Source organism: Sinocyclocheilus anshuiensis, unplaced genomic scaffold (assembly GCF_001515605.1).
Source record: "Sinocyclocheilus anshuiensis isolate Anshui unplaced genomic scaffold, SAMN03320099.WGS_v1.1 scaffold1511, whole genome shotgun sequence".
In the NCBI taxonomy this organism is placed as follows: Eukaryota; Metazoa; Chordata; class Actinopteri; order Cypriniformes; family Cyprinidae; genus Sinocyclocheilus; species Sinocyclocheilus anshuiensis.
In genome coordinates this window covers 20,128-26,992 of record NW_015552631.1, presented here as the reverse complement: position 1 = coordinate 26,992, position 6,865 = coordinate 20,128, and positions in this window count along the sequence as shown.

Below are 6,865 nucleotides of genomic sequence, written 5' to 3'. Positions count from 1 at the left end.
TAGTTGAGGGCATTTGTAGTATAGGTATGGGGCCCAAACATAACCTCAAGCCCAGGGGCCCCCGGCCCTGGTCACGTCATACAGTGCCAGAGAGTCGCTCTTTCACGTGTGTTTTCGGTAACTTACAGTGACGGAGAAATGGGCAGAGTGTCATCTGAACGTTTTAGATCCAGTCAGTTTTCCACCGGAGCCGCTCCCGTCAGTTTTGTGTTCTGCGCGCGATTCAAATGCTCCGCTCTCCACCCAAATGTAAAAGCTGCTGTCGGTTAACGAAGATTTGACGAAAGAACTTGCGATTGGACTCTTGTCGTGTCAGAAAGTGATAAGACTTTCAGTTTTATGCACGTCGCCATCTTTGATTTTCCTTTGGTCACTGTCGCTATGGTTACTGGTAAGGAATGGGGCTTGACTCCCGTTGCACGTTCACACAGACAGTATTCGAGACGCTACTGTAAGCTGCTGTGTGAACGGGACATTTCGAGGCTCACACCTGTAAGTAAATGCGGTTGTCAATCCCAAAAACTGACAGTGTGAACGTAGCCATAGACATCAGAGGTTCATATCATTTTCATTCCCAACTCACAATACACACTTCTTTCTTGTTCAAGTAGCCTAGCATATTACACGTTTGTAATGTAATATATGTATGTAATATAGGATGTACTCATTTTAATGTATGTAAAATAGGGTGTAGGCTATGTAATATAGCTTGAATGTAATATAGGCCTAAGTATGTAGGGTGTACTCATTTTTACAACCCTTTATTTAAGCAAAACTTCTTAATGTATTTATTTTAAAGACACATTTGTCTGTTTTTATTAATTTTCTGTTTTTCTGTTTAATGTTTTATAATGTTTAATAAGTTATCATGGAATTACTATAAAGTCACTATGCAGTGCTACTGTGTGTTTATATTATATATAACTGCATATAATTTTATAATAGAATTATTTATTTATATAACTGAAGCACAGGCGAGAGAGATCCGGAAATCAAGGCTTCTAATGAGACTGAAAGAGTTGGAGGTCGTCTGAGAACAGGTATGTAAAGTACTGGAGACTAATTTACTCTGCAAAATAAATTAACACAACATTAAATATTATGTAAAAATTCAATGCTTTAAAATGTTTATTGAATTTATTGCAGGATAGAGAACTGAGTCGGGGACTAGAAGATTTTAAGAGAAAAATTGTCAGAGGTACAATACTGGAGACTCATTTTGAACATTCTTCAAATAAATTGACACCATAAAAATGATATAAAATATAGTGCTTTAATAATTGTTGTTAAATTGATATATTCAGTTAATTTGCACAGAATATGTCTGTCGGTTTCCACAGTGAGATGCACTCAAATCACCCCAGAATATGACAGCAGGAAAGAGTTTTGGGCTGAAAGGAAAACAAATACAGGCACCATATTAATTTTTTACGCTGTTGAACCTATTGTCTGATTAGCACCAAAGTTTACTTCAAAAAAAAAAAATGCATGTGATTTGAAACCCAGATCAGCTTACATTTACTAAAACTTTTTGGTAACACTTTATAATAACTTTCATTTTTAAATAATTAACAAACATTATATAATGCTTAACAGATCATTAGTTAATATATATTCGCATAGCAAGAAATATGAGATAATAATCTTGTTAATGTTTACTGATGAACTTACTAAACATCACCTAATGATTAACATGATTATTTAATGTATACTGAAATGCTTACAAATGTCAAATTACAATTTTTTTTGGAAAATACTTGTTGATTTATCAAAACAATATAATATAAACAGATTGAACTGTGTTCCCTTATAATAAACAAACTGACCTCTGTACACTGTTGACCCTTTAACCAACCCTTAAACCTGCCCATGCCACCAAACCTGTCCCTAACCTTACCTTATCAGTAGCAGCAGTAGTGTTGTGCATTAACACAAGCTTTTAATCATTTTATAACATCTGTTGAAATCATTTGTAGATTTTCAACAAGTGCTTGATTATATGGAATTGAAAGTTTAATGACATTTGTAAGCATTTTAACTTGCATGAAATAATGATTTGTTTGAACATAATCTAATGTTTAATAAGCAAACATGAACAAGCACATTATCTCACATTTCTAAATCTTTGAATATATATTAACTAATGATCCATTAAGCAATATATAATGTTTGTTAATGAAAGTTATTATAAAGTGTTACCAACTTTTTTTTAAAGTCCAAGTCTTAATTCAGTTGTCACGAATGGGTGCTATACTAACTGCATGAAGACAAGGAATTCACAGAAACAGGCTTTAATATGATAATCCACAGAATACAGGTTTGAATAAGAGGGGTAACATCCACAAAGTACATACGACACCAGACCAAGAACAGAACCAAACGGAGAATAAATACACAGGAACCAATGAGATAATTAACAGGACAGGTGAATGGAAACAATAATCAGACACTGAAAAAAATGAGTCAAGTGACAAGCACAGGGAGAACAGAACCAAAACACATTGAACAAAACATACCCGTCATGACAACAGTGTGTACACAGCAATTTCTGGTAAATATGAAAATAGCTTGTTGTATTTTATATTGCTTTATAGTAAAACTGGCCACGCCTACTACTTTTATTTTGACTTGGTGTGGGCATGCTGAATTTAACATCCATGTTTTGATAATTATTAATAATGGGATAATGTGAACAGGCGAAGATGATTTTGGGAAAAATATCCAGTGTTGCAGATTTTTTAGAGGGAAATGAAATCATAGATATACATTTTGTTTTTGGACTGAGACAAGCTTTCCAATGGCATAAGGACTTGAGTCTCTGATATCCATTACAGGAGTAATGCCAAACTTGATTTTATTTATTTTTTTTACTCAAGAGCCCTGATTGGCTGATCATTTGTGTTTGAAGCTTGAATAAATCACTTAAGTGATGTTTAACTAAATTAAAGTCAATTGCATGGTGTAATTTAATCATATGCTAGCCCCAAAATATCAGTAAATCAGTAAAATAAGAAGAAATCCATTCAAAGTGTTGTATTATTTAATTTTTACATATATTTATTGCCAAATTATCCTTGCGATGGACTGGCCATCTATCCGGGTATTCCCCTGCCTTGGGCCCAAGACGCTGGAATCTGTGCCAATAACCCTTCAACCCTACATAATACAGGCAGTTTAGAAATAGGATGAATGGATGTACGTGTGGATGTTGTAAATTTGCAAAAAGTTAAGCAGTTCTATTTCCCTGTGTGTTTGGATTCATTTTGAGAAAATATATGTTGTTATAGGATTTATGTCAGTAAAGTCATTTTTTGATAAGCATTTAGCTAGAGTGTAGAGTCATCCAAGAGCAGAAAGAGCAAGCGGTTGTGTGGTGATGAGAAAAGACCACAGTGCGTCAAACTGAAGGATTTGTAGCAATTGACTAAATGCCCGGAGCGTTCTTTAGAACTTCTGCATTAAGATAAGCCAGCTCGTTAACTTCCGGTGAAGCTCATTTGAAGTGTGGTGTGGTGTATCTCAGAGACCCTCACAGAAGCCTCTCCTGCCTCGTTCTGTTCAGAAACTGAGAAACAAAATAATTGCAACACTGTAAATAATGATAGTGGCATTAGCATACAGTTTCATATTATTTACTTCATTTATTGTTTCTTTTTCTATTCTATCTACTTGTTTTCTTTCTATTTATAATAAAAAAAAATTGCTATGTGTACTGCGTTATACTAACTGGGACTCGTCACAGCAGTTACATATTATTGCTCTTTTGTTGGTTGGTTTGCTTCTATTTTCCTCATTTGTAAGTCGCTTTGGATAAAAGTGTCTGCTAAATATAATTTTCTTTTAAGTTATATTTATGGGCTCTTTATGCTTTTCATTCTTGAGACAGGACAGCATAGAGATGACAAGAAAACATTGGGGGTGGAGAGAGGGGAGCGGGGAGCGGGAATCGAACTTGGGTCGACCGTGAGCACAGTTGCACTGTATGTCGGTGCACTACAAGGCTCTTGGCACTGAAATGTTAATGCTATTTATATGCCAAGCCTAATCCCAGGAGAGACATGTAATTGTACATTTAAATGATGACAACTAAACACTATTGTAACTATTGTTTTAAGCTATTTGAATCTAACTAGCTAGCGATGCTATCTTGTAAACAACATCATAATGGTATTCTTAATAATCATCAATAGCTGACCTTCATAGTCAGGAAGTCTGCTTACAGACAGGAGGTTAAAGAGCTAGCTGTCTGATGCAGTTATAACAACCTGGAGCTCAACACACTCAAAACAGTGGAGATGATCGTGGACTGGAGGAACCCCCCTGCACTCACCATCATGAGCAGCACACAACAGTGTACCACCATCTCTCAGGACCTGAAGTGGGAGTTCCACATCAGGGCCAGATTATCCAATGGGCATTATGGGCACAGGCCCGGGGTATCTTTACACTAAATGCAAATAGCATGCAATTTATTTGTGGACATTCGCGATTAAAAAAGATGCATTCAATTCATCATCTTCAGTAATATGTAGTAGAGAGTAAGACTAGCTTTTGACATGATCGACCAGAATCCGCCTTTTGCTGAGCTATATATAATGACTTGCACTCTATGGGCCTCATTCATGAAACACGAGCAGAACAAATGTTTGTGTAAATCATTCGTAAAGCCATTCTGACGTAAACTTTCAAATCCATGAAAATGTTTGTATTTTCAAATTGTTAGCTGGTACGAAAGAAATGTACACCTGCTTCCTACCACGTGTAAATAGTGTGTAAAATGTTTGGCAAACTGATGACACTGAATTTATTTATTTATCAATGTATTTATTTATTTTATTTATCTGTATCATCAGCTCACTAATACAAACACAATCCGACTGTCAGACAATATGACAAGCAATGTATCAATAATATCGATATACAAGCAAGGATAATGTAAGCATACAGAAAGGTAACAGTAGTTTAACCTTGATCATTCAATCAGTACTAAACCAAACAACCTCATATACATAACATAAAAATCTCAAACTGGTAGAGCAGAAAAGATAAGATGGCAGTAAAATGAATGCTGGCAGTGCTGACTCTATTTTAACCACTTCTTTAAGTGAAACTTAAAAGCGGCACAAGTATTAAAATTTGTAATGTAAGTTGGGATGGAGTTCCACTCACAAGCAGCCCTAGGTCGTGCCCAGACGCAATGCTTTGAATTTGCGCGTAGCTAACGGCATCGCATCTGGAGATGGCTACTAAAATAGCTAAAAAAATAAAAGCAAATAAGTTTGCATTTAAAGTCAAAAAGCAAACACAATAGAACAGTTTTTTTTAATGTTTAAAAAAAGCACCTCAGATGTGTGTATCTTCTAAATTCTGCTGATGATTGCATTACTGCTCCAACATAACACTTCGCTTCAGTTTCAACTAACTAGAAATTAACTTATTTTCTGCTCAGTAGTGATTGTCTCTTTCACTTCTGCTTGTCTATATAGTGCATATTTAAGGTAACAATGCAATACATAATATCATATTATTAATATTAATAACATAACTATATTATTAATCCGTATTGATTAAATGGGAGGGGGAAATCCTGTCCATATCCAGCTAGGGAAAAAATGATAAAGCATTGATGTGCATTTACTGAAGTGGTATTCAGGAACTGTTAATAAATTACTGAACAAATTACTGCAAAATAATAATGATAATAATATCATGGCTATAATAACATCCTCAACAAACAAAAAACAGACTACCTTAAAGTTTGATTAATATCACATTTAGTTGGGATCCGTGGGACGGTTTTAAAGTGGTTCAAGTCTTATCTTGCGAATAGAGAATTCTCGGTGAAGTATGGTGACTTTGTTTCATCTACAGCTTCTATTACCTGTGGGGTTCCTCAAGGTTCTGTTATTGGCCCTGTATTGTTTTCCATGTACATGCTGCCTCTAGGCTCGATTTTTAAGAAATGCGGTATGTCTTACCATTTGTATGCCTATGATACATAACTTTATCTCCCTTTGAAACATGGAGAGAATTGTGGTTCAAATGTACTTTTGGCATGTCTGGAAGAGGTGAAGAGCTGGATGGCTCACAATTTGGTTCAGTTAAACCAAAGTAAAACAGATATTATGATTTTTGGCCCCACCACAGGATTCTCAGACATTGCCACTTATTTAGGTTCTTGGTCAGCCTACTGTCATGACCAAATAAGGAATTTAGGAGTTGTGTTCGATCCAGATTTGAAATTTGACAAGCAGGTTAATACTGTGGTTAAGAGCTGTTTTTTCCAGATTAGGACTCTTGCTTTATTAAAACCTATTTTGTCGATGAAAGATTTAGAAAAGGTTATTAATGCCTTTATATTGTCTCGTCTGGACTATTGTAATGTTTTGTATGTGGGGTCCTGCTGTCAGACCATTATTTCACGCTTACAACTAGTTCAGAATGCAGCAGCTAGGCTGCTTGTGAGTGCTAAGAAAAGTCAACACATCTCTCCTATCTTGGCCTCACTCAGATGGCTACCAGTGGGTTTCAGGATAAAATATAAGGTTCTGTTGTATGTGTTCAAGGCAGTGCATGGAATGCATACGCCTGCTTATGTGTCTGAGCTGATTACTTTCCGACAGTCATCTAGGTCTTTAAGATCAACAAATAAGTTGTTTCTTACTGTCCCACAAACTCATTTAAAGCTGAAAGGGGATCAGGCCTTTGCTGTTGCAGGTCCACGGCTTTGGAATAGCCTACCAGCTGAGATCAGAGAGATTACATCCATAAATGTTTTCAAAGCTGGGGTTAAAAATTATTTCTTGTCATTAGCTTTTAAGGAGTTGAGCTAGTATCTGTGTTTTTATTTGGATTGTTTGTGTTT